Below are 17357 nucleotides of genomic sequence, written 5' to 3' on the forward strand. Positions count from 1 at the left end.
AGGCATCTATTATCACTTTCCCTGTATGTGTGTGTGTACATCTTTGTGTAGGTATAATAATAATTTGAAGAAAACATGCATGACTATATCTTTCAGGGTATGATGTCATATGATTATTTCACTAATGGCAAATGATGAAGGAGAAAAAATAGCTTTGCATCTTATCTATTTAAAAAATTAATATTTTATAATCCCCTTTATTGAAGCTGAAGAAATGATATAAGAGTTGAGATAGAAATGGTGAAAAATTATTGTAAAAATAGTTCAAAGTAACTCCATTACAATAAAAACAGGTGACACTCAGCTGACAACAACTTTCTCAAGACTTAACTTTAAAGGATAACTACCGTTTTTTACAACCTGGACCTTATTTCTGGCAAAATATATGATAATTTACTCACCCAGATAACTTTGGTGTCATTCGGCGTCGTTCGGACGAAATTAGATCCAGTGTAGCGGCGATATATCCATATAATGGGAGAGACGGGGCAGCGACACACAGCCTCTATATAACGCATTATCTGCCACGAAACTAGTTAATTTCATCAATATTTTGTTACGATATGCTAGCGCTATTCCCCTCTGAGTCCGGGCTCGTCCGTTATCAACATCCGGGGTCAAACTAGCAGTAGCAGCTACAGGTAAACAAGCTGCGCTGTCGCGGGTGCGCGCGCAGCTCAGAGACGACATCTTCCAGGTCAGAGGTAGTAGATCAGCCTACAGACCCCGGATGTTGACAACAGACGAGCCCGGACTCAGAGGCTAATAGCGCTAGCATTTCATAACAAAATATTGATGAAATGAACTAGTTTCGTGGCAGATAATGCGTTATATAGAGGCTGTGTGTCGCTGCCCCGTCTCTCCCATTATATGGATATATCGCCGCTACACTGGATCTAATTTCGTCCGAACGACGCCGAATGACACCAAAGTTATCTGGGTGAGTAAATGACCATATATTTTGCCAGAAATAAGGTCCAGGTTGTAAAAAACGGTAGTTATCCTTTAAGCAAATCTGTGCTTTTTATCCCAAAATGAAAAGAATCCTTGAAGTTATCCCTACTGGAGCCCCAAACTACAATCAATGCATCAATTTAAAATTCAGTATAAAAGCAAATTCCCATGAAAGAATCTGAGTGGTTATTTCCAACACTGTATTCACCTTTCTTATCTTTCTACTCTCATTTCACTCTAATAATGCAGCTAATGATCTTGTTGAGACTAAACTAAATTTCATGAAGTTTGTTTCTGCTCGAATTCGCAAATATTCACACGTTTAACTGCTTCGACTGAAGAGATGAAACACAGTTAATCTAAAGGAAAAGAAATACAGAGAAATTACAACATCCGCGCTTGACGGACAAAATTCAAAAGATCACATTTCTGACTAACGAATAGACTCAATTTGTTGAGCTGAGTTGTTGCCCTATTAGAGTAGAACCTGCATATAAGACCTTCAGTAGCACCTATGGACCTTGTGCTTATATAAAGCAATTATAATTTCACCGTGGTGAATCACAAAGTGAAGACAGAAAGAATGGATTTCAATAATTATGGTGAGGGAAACTTAATTGGTTGAGTGCCTCCTTTCAGACAAGTCCTTTAAAAGAAGTCAGATCTTTTCATTGCAAATGGACATGCATAGAGATTCACATACTGATTCAAATAAAGATGTTGCACCTACACAGGGAATGAATGTAGCATATTAGTATATATTAGTAGACTTTATAAAAATGTTGTATTTCACAGAAGGTTAACACGACTTCTTTCCCATGAGATTAAGATTTGATCTCAATCTATAATATAGTAAGGCTAGTTAACATGTCACTTCACAGGATTACTTTCCACAACTCAGCCCAACAGATGCAAAAGAGTTGTTAGCATGTTCCATGTAAAATAATCAATTGTTCCGCAAAGAAATGGCATAATAATGCGAAGTAGGCTAAACCCTGCTCATTGATGTACAAAGCATCGACAGATTTGTCCGGTGTCCTGATCTGCTCCCAGGGCTCCAGCAGGTGTTCGGCTCATTGACAGTTTTCCTCCAGAGAGGAGGCCTGTATGTATCAGCCACTGCTGAAGGATCAGAGTGTAGCCTGAAATTAACTGGATATTGATTCAGTGCAGAGCAGTCCCCAAGACAGCTATTTGAAGGTACAGCATACAGATACGTTTGGCAGCACACTGCTGTGAATGCAGACCAGTCAGTGACTCGGAGCGTCTTCATTTGGTCATAGAGCCTGGGATTTCTGTCGAGTTAAAGAGGCCACATACAAAGCCGCTAACGTTGCGCCGTCAACACTATCTGCCAGAGATTATGCTTATATACTACTAATAGGCAGCAACAGATATATTACTTGTCTTTATTTGACAGCGGACAGAAAAGATATGAGGGGAATAGGAAATCGGGAATGACACGCAACAATGGTCTCCAGTCGGACAGTCCGTTGTCAGCACTTTAATCCCCAAGCCGCCATAGCAAGCTTTGAGAGGTTGACAGCAGATATCACAGAGGTTGCAATAAACGTCACAATCTTACGAAATATTTTATATGACAACAAGCATGCCCACTTTCCTAGTTACACAACTAACTAAAAATGTCCCAAGTTAAAGAAACTAGAAATGAGCATTTTGTGGGACTTGGCGCCCCCAACAATATTTGAGTGCAACCGACTGCCGTAAATACAAATCCCAGGTCTGTAACAAAACTCATTACATCATAACCGTGTTATGTGTTGAAAACTTGTATGTTGAAGTAACGCTGTGATCCTTCCCTCTCATTGAAGTTACATAGTGCAGAAACAAGTGAGGCGGAGTGGCAGCGACAGAGACACTATGCACCCTATTACAAGACACTGTACAATCAAAATGATTCTGAAGCTGTTATTTTAAGATAACAAAGTTACATAATGTTGCTTTAATACATGTGGGAGTTTGCGTAATGGAGATGAAAGAGATGGCTTGTAAATCAGTCACTTTTCCTTAACCTAGGCATTGCGATTTACAGTTCAACACATGTATCTGTCTTGTCTTCTCACTGCAACTCTGCATCAAGATTTAAGGAATGAGTAAAACTTTATTTCACACTTTGATGGTTAAAATATTGCAATCAATCCACAGCTTACATTAGTGCTGAACCATGTAGGGGGGGACCCCTTAAATGTGCATGTCTGTCAAACGCTGATGCATCCGAGGACAGAGCCAGTGTGCCCATAATGACACCAAAACGCAGTAGAGGCTCAGCATTGTTTTTTTTTTACATGACTATTTTGGTACCTGCCAGTGTGGTGGATAGCCTTCAGAGATTTACTTAAAAAAAAATGGGAAAAACACCTGCATTAGGCCCTTTCTGGGTGTTAATTTCAGACCCTGCATCTAATTAAATCAAAAATGAACGTATGAGGCTTCCATATCTCATTAATAACAACACTTACACTAACGTTAGTTTGGAAATTTAATTTATCTGTTGAGCCACAGACTAAAGGAATTGACAGCTTGAGTTTATGTAGTCTGAGATATCGCTGTTGTATAGATATCAAGACAACAGCAAAAGTGAAATTAGCACAGTGTGTTTAACTATCTTAAAACATCACGGTTATGGAGGATGACAACAGGAATAGACAAGTTTGCTGATTTCACACATCTCCACAATGCAAATCAATCGGCAGTGTCACAGTGATTTAGTCTACAAGCAAAGTGATTCATGATTTTCACCTATTCTAACCTTAACCTTAAGGGGATATAATACAAATACATTATATTTGGTTCTGGCTTTGAACACAACAACTAAGAAAACATAAATTGTATAATACTTCTACACTGTAACATGTATATTAAAACTGCCTCCCAAAAAACTGGTAATTGGGTTGCTGCTGAGCGGGCTATCATGGATGAGTTGTGCAGTGACAGCAGCCATTAAGTTGTGTACAGAGAGCACCAGGCCGGCTGTAGGCCTCTAGGGAGATATGTCAGAGCCTTTTAGTGGAAGAGGAGAAGAGTGATGGAGTGCCCCACCCTCATGTTTCTCCCACTCAATGAGAAGCCAGACCACTTAAAGAATGCCAATGATTGGCAGCCCGAAATCTACTAACCGCTTATTGTGCTGCTAAAATGTATGAATAATACATGCCTGGGAAAGGGTATGTTGCAGTGTTTTAAAATGAACCCATGTATCAATAGCTACTGTATACACCTTTGAGGTTAATAAATATTCTGTTGGTACTGCTTTTATAGTGATTTTTTATGGATCTGTGGTTTGTCTTTGTGTGGTTGGCCACTTTTGTTCGCGGCGGTTGTAATAAAGTGGCAGTTAGAGCAGCTACTCTTGCACAGAGGTGATGGTGCAAAATGCTGAGGAAAGGAAGAATATATTGAACTACATAAATTCAATAAAAGGCAAAGCAGTGAATGTTTCTGAATTGCTGAATTTTCAATCACCACAATGCCTAAAAGTTCTTACAAGAAAGTGGTGACTTTTACTGTTAAAAGCACACAATGTGAAACCAGTTTAGTTATCAGTCATATTCAACTACAGTATGAATGTCGAATAACATTCACAATTCATAAGGTACAAAAAATTACAGATTAGAGTTCAAGGGTCTTGGACAACAATTAGGTTATATCAGTGTGAATAAAAAAGAAACAACTCCGTAGTCAGAGCATGTGGAGCATGAGTGAGCTGAAGGATTTTGAAGGGAGCAAAGCTCCTTCTCCCCCGCTTCATCCCACTCCAATTTCGCTCCAGTTCTGTGCATACCATGAGTCCGAAGCATGCCCGATGTTGAAATAAATCATTCCTGCTTTGAAATGTGGTATTGGCTGCTCAGTTTTTTTTTATGCCAGACTATAGTTTAAGCTAAAATTTTAATATAACGCATATTTGTTTTCTTTTTTTTGGAGCGAGTGGTGAGCGAGGGTGAAATCTGAGAGGAGCGCAGAGCAATAGTGACTGAAACGGCCTGGAGCGGCTTGGAGCGGCTTTGAGCGGGTGAGCGGGGGCAACCAACATCTCTGTGAGCAAAAATGGTTGTCTGCTACAGTTTATTGCTACAATTTTTGGAGGATTTACTGTTTGTAAACATACTATCCAAAGGTGCAGTAAGAGATTCTGAAGAAAGAGAGTTGATTGCTGAGTCTCTTCCCAGGTCATGAAATAGCAACACTTTCGGTTAGAGAGCCAACAACCCAAAATGTCCTGAACAAAGCAAAATAATAAGAAAACAGGCCTAGAGACCACCTTTCAATGTGATCACACCAGCGGCGACGCCTGTCAGTATGTCCATGTTCCAACCAATGAGTGTTCAGTAGTCATTACTATTACATTACATTATTACACAAGTACTCATTTGATCATTTTGATCATAACTACACACCTGCAAAGTTTCATGACTGCATCTTGCACGGTTGTGACGCTATTGCAGTGACAAAAAGACAGACACCGCCACACACTTACAGTATAGTGGGATCAAGAGGGAGTATTTTTCGTTTTAGGGAAATCAGCATAGTTAATCTTTGCATACTTACACCAAGTGACAGCAGCCTAGTCTGTAGGTTTAGAAGTTGCCTTATTCAGCGTATGAGTCATATTTTTGTCACCCACAAGATGTGACTGGAACACACTCACATGACATCTTAATAGCTGCAAATCAACCTAATTGTACCCTCTCTTGTGATGACAGGAGGTTTAGCTCATGGGAGGTTTTTATAACCTTGCACATTTCCAGTATACCACATTATACTTCATTTAAACAGACAAAGCTAGGAAGGGAGAAAGAAATAAAAAGCAAATGACATTGCCTTCATGTATGTCGTGCCTGACTAGCTATTTGAATGCAAAGCAGCAGAACAGCACACACAGGTGATTAGTATGCTGGTAATATCCATACTCTTAAGGTCATTAGAACAGATAAACACATGCAGCACTTTTGCGGAATCCTTAATGCCGAATTGTCTGCTTTCTCTCAGGGCAGAGACAGCTGTGAAATGTTCCTCAACAGGCCCAAGTCTCATAATATTTCCATTTAAATGCCAGGACAAAGAATACCAAACTGCAGTGTTAATCAGAAAGAGGAGCAGGCTTTAGGCTGACAAGATTAGCTTCTTTATCCTCTGCCTCCTACTTCACTCTCTGTGTCATGGTGCCTAAATAAGCCTTTCCTCAAGCTTCTTCCACAGACATACTAAACTGTGGGTTCTGCTCTGCACCCCGAGGCCAAATCAGAGCCAATCTCCTTCCAATTGTTTGACATCAAACAAGTTTAACAATTTTGAAGCATCACTGCAGAGTGCCAATTGTGCAAATGTGATCTTCCACTGAACATGTTGCGACTTAATGAGGACCTAATTGATCCGTCCCGAATATTTCTCCAAATGCTTGTATTCATTGGAGATGCACTTGTGCCGCATGTTAGGTGGAAAACTTTGGTGCACGTGATATTCAAATCGGGTATTGCTAATGGCATTGAGCATTAATACAATCGTAATAACCCCTGAGACGCCACGTGAATTCACATGACATGTAATCTGCCCCCAACATGAGCAGCACTGTGAAAAATATGCACAGATCACAATGAAATGTGTAAAACTAAATTCACCCTACTACTGTACCACATGTTGTATTTGTTTCCCTTCCACATATAGTTTGAAAAATGGTACTGAAAGCAGCCCCTCACCTGTATTTTTCTGAATTCTGCCTTTATAAATTATTGACAGTGGAAAGTAAATTGTAATATGGAGGCAGGGAGATTCATGTGATACACACAGTATTCTGTGTCTTAGACCACAGGGCCACCAGAATACCTAGCTTTGAATCAAACAATTACTGCGAAGATAAACAGCTTTTGACTCATGTCTTCAGCTTGATTCCGGACCTCTGAAATTGCATCCACGTCTTAGAAATTTTCAGGTCGGAAAGGTCAGATATTGTGTTGATCAATGGCTTTCTTCCCAGCTATTAAGTCAATCTGATCTGACGACCCAATCAGCAGGATGACATCATTTGTCTGTGCCTTTCAAAACAGTAACAAATCGCTGTTGAATTATAAATCAGTTTTATGATGTGACAACACTGTGGTTAAGGTTTGATTAGGTTTCAGCACATGAATGACTTCTTTGACTGCTCGTGGAAACAGGAATCAGACAGCTGTGTAAAGGTCCAATGTTTTGATGATCCATTCAACCACTACAACTACCTCCATACACATGTTGCTCTGTTATGTTGCCTGACTCCCCTGTCATAAATTGCTTAAACAACTGATACACTTGTTCCTCTTGAGAAGAGGGTTTACGTTAGCCAGCATATGCCTGCTCTTTGCTGGTATTACGTGTAGTTGTCCAGCAGATTACAATATTAATGGCCAAAATATGGCAGGATAAATAAATGTATTAACCACATCATAAATAACCTAAAATAAGATGTTGCAAAGAAAAATGTAATATAAATTTACTCCTTCCTCAACATTCAAACATTGCTAGTGCCAGGCAGATAATGGCAAGCAGTCAAGAGAGTGACAATGAGGATATTTACTCCCCTCTCAGGAATAAATCAGCAGTGTGGAAATATTTTTGATATTGGAGGAAAAATGGGTCGAAAGACAAACGAGGCATCTCACTCAGCAGTCCACTAAGTTCTTGCTGCTCTGCTTCAACAATGTTAGGCTGAAAAAACGTGCATGCAGGCTGAAAATTAACCATGATGTTCTGTCGGGAAATGCAGTGACTTGAACCAGCAGTGAGGGAGATAAAGTTTAAATAATAAATGTAATTTGTTCAAATATGAGTAGAGGAGAAGTTAGCAATGTAAAATGCCATAGGCTTAAGCTAATTAAGATATTAATGGTGACAGCAGAAAAACAGTTGTTTTGTTTCCTTGACAGTTAATATTGAGCTAAATTTTATAACCTAGTGAACTGTTCTTGTTGTTAAGCAATGTTTTATGTGTTAGTGGAGACATATTAAAATATATTTTATGCACTTACCCATTTACAATTATTAGCAATTATTTATGTGTTGTTTTTAAGGTCCAAAATCAGATAGGAAAGGTGTGGCAACTTCCACTCTCATCCATGTTCTGGTGGATAAAGCATTTGACTGGAGTGTAAAATTAATTGCTGCTGAATTAACAATGTTTCAAAAATGCTAATGAGGCAAATTCTAAAAATAAATCTCAACTCTACTTACCCCTGTTGAGGGTGGCACAGGGGCAAAAAACACACCAAGCACTGCAATAACTCAGGTCTGTCTTGGTTGTACGTTCCAATAAACACACCAAGCGTTGTTCCTGCCAATGGACTTCTCAACTGATTGGTAACTGTATACATGTGAAGGGTGGCTGGGTTATGACTACAGCTTGACATATTTGTTAGATTTCAAAAAGTCTCACATCCACAAGTACACTAGAGCAAAATCTGCAGGATTGTGCCAGAGGGTTTGCTTCATATTTGGGGGCAGAACTTGTCCCAGTAAAACCTTCACACCTAAAAGTAGAAAAATCACCGGACACATTGGTAATTGCCCTGTCCTAGAATAGTCACCCCTTTTAAACTCTGCCTTTACAGGGGAGTGGACTGCACATCAGCTCCACTGACCTACCTATAAAATGCATTGACCTCCATCTATGGTACCAGCCATCACAAATATTTGGCTTTCAAGAAATGACACAAAAATAGAAGAGTGGGTCTTTCACAATTTTCTATTTACTGCAGATCTAGTGGAGGTGGAAGTCTCAGCGAGTGTTCATTTTCTTGATCCCATCACTGTTTCCGCTATTACATCTTAAGACTGGTCAATAATGTGCTTTGACCTCCAGTCACTCGCAAGCACACAGTCAGATTAGCAGGGGAGGCCCTGAACAATACAACACTGCTGGAGGACTGCTGTCTGTTTCCACGTTCCTTCAGTATCAAGTCAGTATATTCAAAGAGTATATGCATGGAGCACCTCAGAAACACTGTGAGTATTGAAGAACAACTTGTTCCACATTTATATTTTAATTGGCCTCATTCCAAATTAATCTGTGCCTCTGAGGCTTGAATCTAACTTTAACAGTCAGTGAGATAAACTGGTCAAGTTAGATGACATTTGTGTTGAAGCGGAATTGATTATAAAGCTGCATTTCTTTCCGTTGGTTTGTTTTGACAGTTGGAGGCAGAAGAACTCCAGAACGAGATGCCAAACCCACAGCCAGAACATTTTATTGCCTTATAAACTTATTTTGGCATATTCGCAAACAGTTATGTCTACATCTAGCAAACATAGATCAACATTAGCACTCATTTGGAGCCGTGTTCCTGGCCATCTGGCAGATTTAAGACCATTATTTACTCTCCTTTTACCCCTTGGCCTCCACTAACTCTTGAGAAAAATATTTGGGTATTTCACAGCTCAGCGTTCACCTTGTTCACCAGACACTTGCTAACTTGTCTGTCGGTTGTTTGGCACTGGGCAGATACCGTACAGCAGCTTCATATGAAGTTGCTCACCACCTTCTTCTCATGCTTTCTTTGTATTCCAAAACTAATAATTCTAAGTACACTGGATGAAGTTCAAGATTGAAGTTCAGTTCCCTTGACAAATTCATGTTTGGTAACTGATGATTATCTTCTGGCTGACATTTGGTAACTGCCTTACTTAGCTACAGTGTTTAATTAGCAATGCTGTGTTTGACAGTGTGGGTCAAGCATTTGCATGACAGAGTTGACAACATGCGTTTCTTCCTTTAGCACTTTTAGCTTTCAAGTACATAATCTGTCAACACATAGTGCTCCAGTAGCTCCTAGTTTCAGACCTGCCAATGTGATCCGACGCCTGTCACCAAATCGCACAACACATACCCTGATACCGATATACCTCCGAAATATTTATGATCAGCCGATATCAATATCAAATCAACTTATATATCGCTCAGGCTTTACTATGGTATACATTGGACTTTAAACTCACAAACTGTAAAAGCACATTAACAAATACTTGATGATCACATGTATCTTTATTTTAGAATTCCTTATCCGCACACGGGCATGTTTTGTTTGCTGTTTTTGATGCTAAACATTGTTTGGTCATTGGTAACTACTTTGTGCTAAACACTGTTTTCATTTTGTCCCATTGACAGTAAAACTGAACAGTCAAATTTTGTGTATTCTCATACTTTGGTAAATGGAAACAAAAGCATATTTTCATTTTAAGGTTTTACTTTGCCAGATTCTTAACTAACCATTTCTACATGTTTAACACAGGGATCATTGGGTTATTTTAATGACTGAAATGGTGAAATACACCATAAATACAAATACAAAATAAACCAATTGTTTCCAATATACTGTACATAACACACTAGTCAAAAATGTTGACCTTTACTTAAGGGACACTTATTATGTGAAACATTATAAATTACAATTGAGTGTGCTCCATTTTGTAAGAAAGGTGATTTTTTTTAGTCTCATGCCAGACTAAATAGTAACGCTTTGGGATTGTAGGTTGGGTCTTCGGCCCTCCCAAAGTGTAAGAGTTGGAAATGACACTAAAATCAACTTTCTTACAAATTGGACATTTAAATTAGAAAAGTGTTTTTTTTAGCTAACCAAGGATCAGGCAAGGCAGCAAAATATAATTTCTGATGTTTTTAAAATTGCCCCTGTTTTTGAGACAGTCCTGTCCATCACATGAAAAACTAAAGTTTACTGTATGTTGTGTAGACATATTTCACACGTTACTAATCCTAAATCCTTATGTGTAATAATTCATAGTGTATTGTAAATTTATAAAAAAAAAAATTCAGGCACACCCACCTGTTTGTACAGAATAGATCTACTCTATAATTTCACTCAAGCAGTGCCTTTGACGTTTCCATAATCTTTGGTATGTACATATCTGTATGTGCCCTGGAGGTCTTCACGGAGGAAAAATACATCTAAGTGAACGCAACTTAAAAAGAGGAAGTCAAATATTGATTCCACTCCACATGAGAGCCGTGATTCTGGAGAGGATAGACCACAGGCATAGGATCTTAATCAAGTGTCGGGAGAGATGCAGAGATGCCATCTGGTGGTCCAATTTCAGCCAAGCTGTTAAGAGAAATGTGTTTTCTCTGCAAGAGGCAGAGACCCCGGGAGCACTGTGGGCCTCTCATCGCAGCACCATGGGCTGCGCTTCCATGGTAAAAGCTGGCAAGCTGCTTTGGTGACTGAAAAACTAGCCCAGAGTTCAAGTCGCATCAGTTTCAAAAGTTTTCCAGTTTGTTTGCCATGCAAATGATGTGGTGGCTCTGAGGCCCTGAGACAGCATCCACCTGAGAGTGAGATCAGGAAGGAATTGTTTTAATGTGTGAAAACCTTTGTGTGTGTGTGTGTGTGTGTGTGTGTGTGTGTGTGTGTGTGTGTGTGTGTGTGTGTGTGTGTGTGTTAGGGGTCAACTAAAAATGTTCTCTGGTCCAAGGTCATGTCTGATTGGTGTGTCTGCCTTGTTATGTCCTTGATTTCCTAAGCCTGTAAGCCTTGAAGCAAAAAACACAGTTTCTACTGAAGTTGACATGACCAATTGCAATGTCATATGCATCCCACTATCAAGCTCAGTTCTGGCCAAAAGGAGTACAAAACAATAAAGAGTGGTACAATCATTTTCTGTCAGGCTACAACAGCCCACCCATTACCCTGAAATTTTCTCATTTGGAGCAATCTGAAAATAGAAAATTGTGGACAAAAGCATTGCACCATCTGTACCAAGAAAGTAGAAGCTCTCAGTATTGTGAGAGAAAAAGAAGCACTATCCTGGTCTCTATGCACCACATAAAAAATATACTGACTGACATGATGGGTTTGTTAAACTGGTTATCCTCATAACTGGAGAAGAAGGGTGTTACAGTCTATTCCTGTAAACTAAAATGTTTAATTGTCACTATAATTAGCAATCTAAAAGATACATTAAATGAAAACCAAGTTCTAATTTCCTATAAAATGCAAAATAGCATGTGCTAAACTAAAATTTAACAAGCTGTTACAATAAACACTGCAGGTACGGTGATTGTATTTCCTTATGAGTTAGCGACAGTTAGCTATCCGCTGGTAGCATCCCCTCCAAGGGCAGATCCAGTTTGTTCTCAGGGATACTCAACTTGATGAACAGAATTATGCTCCACAGATTCCTCACAGATTGCAAACCCATCCATTGTAATTTTCTTGAAAAGCGTGACCTGAGCACGCCAGGTTGCTGTCCTGGGGTGGCAGGCTGCTGTTTTGCTGATGAGTTACTTTACAGTGTTCACACTGAGCAATTGCCCTCTCTTTACCTCTGTGTTGGGAGCTCTCTGTTCAGCTCTCACATGCCGAGCATCTGTGAATGAGAGGTTCGGGCTCACGTCCAGGAAGCGCTCTGTTGCAGAAGGAGAAGGAACCCTACATTCAGACTGCATGTATTATATCATTAAATTAATAGTAAAGGGCTTTTAAGCTTTATTGTCCCATAGTGCGTTTATTGAGCATGCATGATGTTTTAAAATAACCCCTACCTTCTTACACACAGCACTACATGTACGAGACTAGTTTTATTATGCTCTGCAGATGTATTATTTTATCACTTATAGTCTTTGTTGGTGACTGTACTTTAAGAGAAGTAATCTACTATATCAGAATGCTTTGCATAAACATCTGTAAACACTGCAAATATGGCCAATGTCAAACAGGTATAGTAAGTCTGTTTTATATGAACATGATTTATAAATGTGGTTCATGTTTAGTATTTCACACTGTATACATTATACTTTCCATTTAAACAAATAACTACTTCAAAAAGGAATTATGACACTTAAAATTGTGCATTTTGGCTATGTATAGATTATACGCCCACCTCTGAGTGAATCAGAGTCGAGCACAAGATAAAAAAGAAAATAAATGAAAGAAAATCATTCCATGAAACCACTGCCTTTTCAGCTGGAAAGGGGTCAATCAGTCTGACAAAAGCCCATGCAGTTAATGATTATGACAAACTGTCGAACAGAACACTCTAACAATTATGGTTTCTAACATATCTACTTAGAAACCCTTTTTTCTGAAGAACTCATGCTGGTTCCTTAATGGTGGTTCGAAAAGGTTATCATGAGTAAATAATATTTAGACCTTCTTAAGGGGATCTTTTACAACAGCCTGTGAAAGAACTAAGTCTTGTATGTGTGGCAGCTCAATCCTCCGGCTGATCTCAGAACTCAGCAGGAACTCCAGTTCTTTCTCTTATTTCCCTCGCGTCAATCTCCTTTTCCCTTTTGTCTCTGTAAGTTTATGAATTAGATTCATTCTGGGAAAAGCACAAATTTGTCGATCAAGTTGAAACATTTTCAATTCCGGCGGACATGTGGACGTGTCTTTGCCTCAATTTGTGCTGCTAATAGGTGATTTGCAGCTTTCCAATGACTTATGCAATTGCACCACCTGAAAATGTACCTCATGTTCAGTCTTAACCAGCCCAATGGCCCAAAGTTTGACGTTGGTACCCCAAAGCATCACTTCTTAAAGCGGCCCTAACGACTCTGAAACTCAGAGCTCACACGTGTCTTTAACAACTCTGTAAGGACACTCCCACACAGAGTTTAAAAAGCCTGCAAACTCCCCTCCAGTTAGTTAGAACTGAAGAAGCCTCTTGGTACCTAAATTGTACCAAGTAATTTTGGAGCCTGAAACGAACCAAGACGTTTTGGTGTCTTAACCTAATCAGGTAGTTTTGGAGCCTAAACCTAACTGCAACATTTTGACGACATTTAGTCCACAAGTCATAATATGTCATGTAAAGGGAACTGTTTGTCAGCAAGCTTAATTTTGAAAGTCTAGCCGGATGTAGCATATGGCTAACTTGACTGCGGAGCCCTTCATGTCCAAAACTGATAGGAGAGTGAAGGAAGTTTGAATCTTAGGCCACTGACCACGCTGCCGTATTTAACGAGTTGGGAGTGAGAACGTGTTGGTCTTAATGCAGCATTTAAGTCTCCTTAGTCTATTCAGTGGGTTTAACTGCATTTAACTGCTTCCATAATAGGTAACGTTTTTCTCTTCTCTAGTTTGCTTTTCTGTTTGTTTCAAGGCAAAACCCCCCTCAGTGGTGTCTGTTGTGTTACAAAACACCCACATGTTTTGTTTTCAATGTTCATGTTGTTTTCTAAGCCCACCAACTGTCACAACTTGCTCCATCACAGGTTGATGCACGTCAACTCGTCAGAAGACAACATTTTTCAGCATCAATAAGCATCAACACTGCAGAAAGCAACAACTTTATAAAATTCATCCCCCACATCAGGACACCCTGTACCTTAAATAACTACTCCCTCAGTCTGTACAGGGCATCCAGACAGCAAGCATAAATTAATGCATGAACAGCCAGTATGTTTTATCCCTGAAGAGTATTTTTTTTCTTTCTTTATGAGAGAAACATTATTGTAAGTTTAGATTCGACTTTGATTAAATGATATTTAATTGTTACACTAACCCTTATTTGCTATAAACCTAAAACCTTTAATTAAACACATTTTAGATTTTACATATTTTACAGATAATTCAACACATACCTTGAACAATGGAGTATCAGCATCATAAAAAGAGCACTACGTTGCAGTTGCTCCCCTGAGGCCTCCCACTGTTTTAACAGAGTCAGTGGCATTGTGTTAATTAAAAATTCCATCTGCTTGGGAGACTCTGTCTTCTCTGTGATGGAAAACAGTCTTTCTGTGATATCCTCTGTGTAATCTCACAATGGAAGCCGAGACTGAGTTCAATCAATTTAACTCATGAATTGCTGTCAGAAGTGCGATGAGCTATAACAATTTAATGTGTTCCTCTTCCCCAATAACATCACTGAGGGAGATCACTATACGAAGGCTTAACACAAATTCACATATGCATGCTTTGTGGCTCTACATATGTTGACCAGGAACAGGTCTAGGGAGTAAAACAAAGGCTGCTAATGCACACATAAAAGCGCACTACAGGTGAGAATGTCCAGACACAGAGGTTGGCACCACTTATTGAAAGAGCTCACAAAGGACTCAGTGTTTCAACACCTACGTACAAACGTATGTGTCACAATTACGAGAGTTGGAGCATCTTTCTCTAGGAGTACAGTTGTACATCACATAAGAGAATAATCCTGCATACCATGTTCTGATCTGTGCTTCTGTAAAGCACTGACAGTGTATAAGCACAGGTCTAAAAAGATGTTTCCTTTTAAAGGCTGCATTAAGTGATTTTTTTTGTTGGTAAATTGGGGGCAGAAGAGCTCAACAACAAGCTTAGGGACATACACTTGATATATCATCACCATTAACCGGCATTATAGCAAAAAAATTAAAATAAATAAAAAAACATATTAAATGATGAACTGTCCATTCAGAAGACATGCTGCAGCATTTTAATCAATTTTGGGTTGTGTTTCTGGCCTTCCTGCTGTTACTTTAGTTTTAGTCTTTACCAGCTCTTGAGAAAAGGGCTGCTACATGCACCAGATAGTTGCTCACTTTGTCTTTCTTCTCTTTCATTAGGCGGGTAGTGTACAGTTCAGTCCTTTTTACTAAGAAAAGCTTTCTTTTGCTGCTGGAAACAGGATAATGAGCAGAAATTTGGATATCATACGACCAAAACAATGGGCTTAAAGAGACTGAAAAGCTCCATCCCAGATAGCAAAATTGTACCAGACACGTTCATCTGACCCACATACCACGTGGAATGATGGCACTTGTGCGGTCCGCTTCACTCAATCATTCCACGCAATATGTGGGCTGGATGAACGTGTCTGGTCTGGGCCAGAGCAGAACAATTTTCCTATCTGGGATAGATAGGGTTACAGCAGGGCTGCTGATTTCCACTGTTCATATAATCATTTCTTACAACATTTCTTAAAAAAGGTTTAACAAAATCAACACAGCTTAAATGTGAAATATAGTATTGTAAGATTTTCTGCAGTGTTTCAAGGATGTTTCACTGAATCTATGGTCTACATAAAGTCGTGTGCATTTATGTTTTTACTTTTGTCATCAAGACAAATATAATTTATCTTTCACAGGCAAATAAAGTCTCATTCAGAGATATATTAAAAAAATCCAAGGGGAAAATGCACCTGTCATGTAATGCAGTGAAATGTATAGATAAATATTCATGAGTATTTCCTTTAATTAATGTAAATGTCTCCCAAGCTAAAAGGTAAGTGTGAAAATGAACACCAAATGATGTTATTGCAACAGCTTCAGCAACAGATTTCATAACAAATAAAGTGATATACAATCACGATGGCTGGATGGATAGTTGGATGGATGGACGATGGATGGATGGATGGATGGAAACTTCTTTGTTCTGGAATCCCAGATTCCCCTCGACTGTTTCTATATGAGATGGCCAATGTGAAGTGTGCCTTTGGACCTCTAGAGTAAAGTGAGAGGTCAAGTATGGATGATAAATGGTGAGTAAGCTGGAGGACTGACAGCAGCAGTGCAGAGAAATGTTCCATATTGACCCAGTAGAAGTGGGAATGTGCCATGAAATGAGTTTCTGAGCTTGGTGATGTTTAATTTAATGCAAAGCAAGCAGGATGCCGAAGCTTATTTCTGGGATTTTTCATGAGCAACACTGAAGTGGACACTTTCCACATTGGGACGCATGCTAAATAGCATGCTTAACAACTTCATCTGTGTGTGTATGTGTGTTTGTATGAATTGCATGCTTAATTGTTCAGAAAGTTTTACAAGGAGATATACTCAAATTTGTCAAATCAACACTCTTGACAATTAGAGAAGACTTAAAGCAACATTGACTGATGTTCAAACAATAGTCCTTTTTATTATTTTCTGACCACAAAAGCAGTATTACACAAGGTATGTTTTGTCAGCAACCTATGATCATTGCCCTGGCATTATAAGACTGCCTGCAATGACTCCCCCCATGAACTGAGGTTACAGTCCAGGCTGACTCCAGTCTGCTAAAAGGGTCATTTAGCTCCACAGTTCACAGCAGCTAGTCGCCAAATATAGCTATAGCAAGGTATAAAGTGATCACCAGTAAGCAGTTATGCTGCTTTTTCCCTACACCTCAGCATGTCACATTGAAAGAACAGAATAATGATGTCTGACATTCATGGCTGCAGCACCTTATCACTGTCAGGGCTATCAGGGCTCCTCAGTTGGATATTAAAACTTTTATAGTGTTGCGCTGTAATATCAGTTTGTCAGTATCACCTCAACTGGACAATGATGTAGGTTTTACCACTAAACATGATAACAAACAAACAAAATATAAGAGTTTCCTGGGGACATCAGTGGGGAGGCTATTGTGGAAACAGTTATTGCTGATACTTAAGGTAAGTAAAGTATCATGATAACTGATGCACTAGGGGCA

The 17357-nt window shown here is 39.2% G+C and overlaps 1 protein-coding gene across 4 annotated transcripts in view; it reads right to left on the reverse strand.

The window, feature by feature from the left end:
* gpc6a (glypican 6a) overlaps positions 1-17357 on the reverse strand; it is a 252858-nt gene that overhangs the window by 184039 nt on the left and 51462 nt on the right. Inside the window, exon 2 of one of the 4 annotated variants that reach the window (XM_084351452.1) lies at positions 12281-12363. The exons of the other annotated variants lie outside the window; for them this stretch is intronic. The gene's annotated coding sequence lies outside the window, so the exon portion shown is untranslated. The remainder of the gene's footprint in view (positions 1-12280; positions 12364-17357) is intronic. 4 annotated transcript variants of the gene reach the window in all.

Source organism: Pagrus pagrus, assembly GCF_965226575.1.
Source record: "Pagrus pagrus genome assembly, chromosome: 1".
NCBI lineage: Eukaryota > Metazoa > Chordata > Actinopteri > Spariformes > Sparidae > Pagrus > Pagrus pagrus.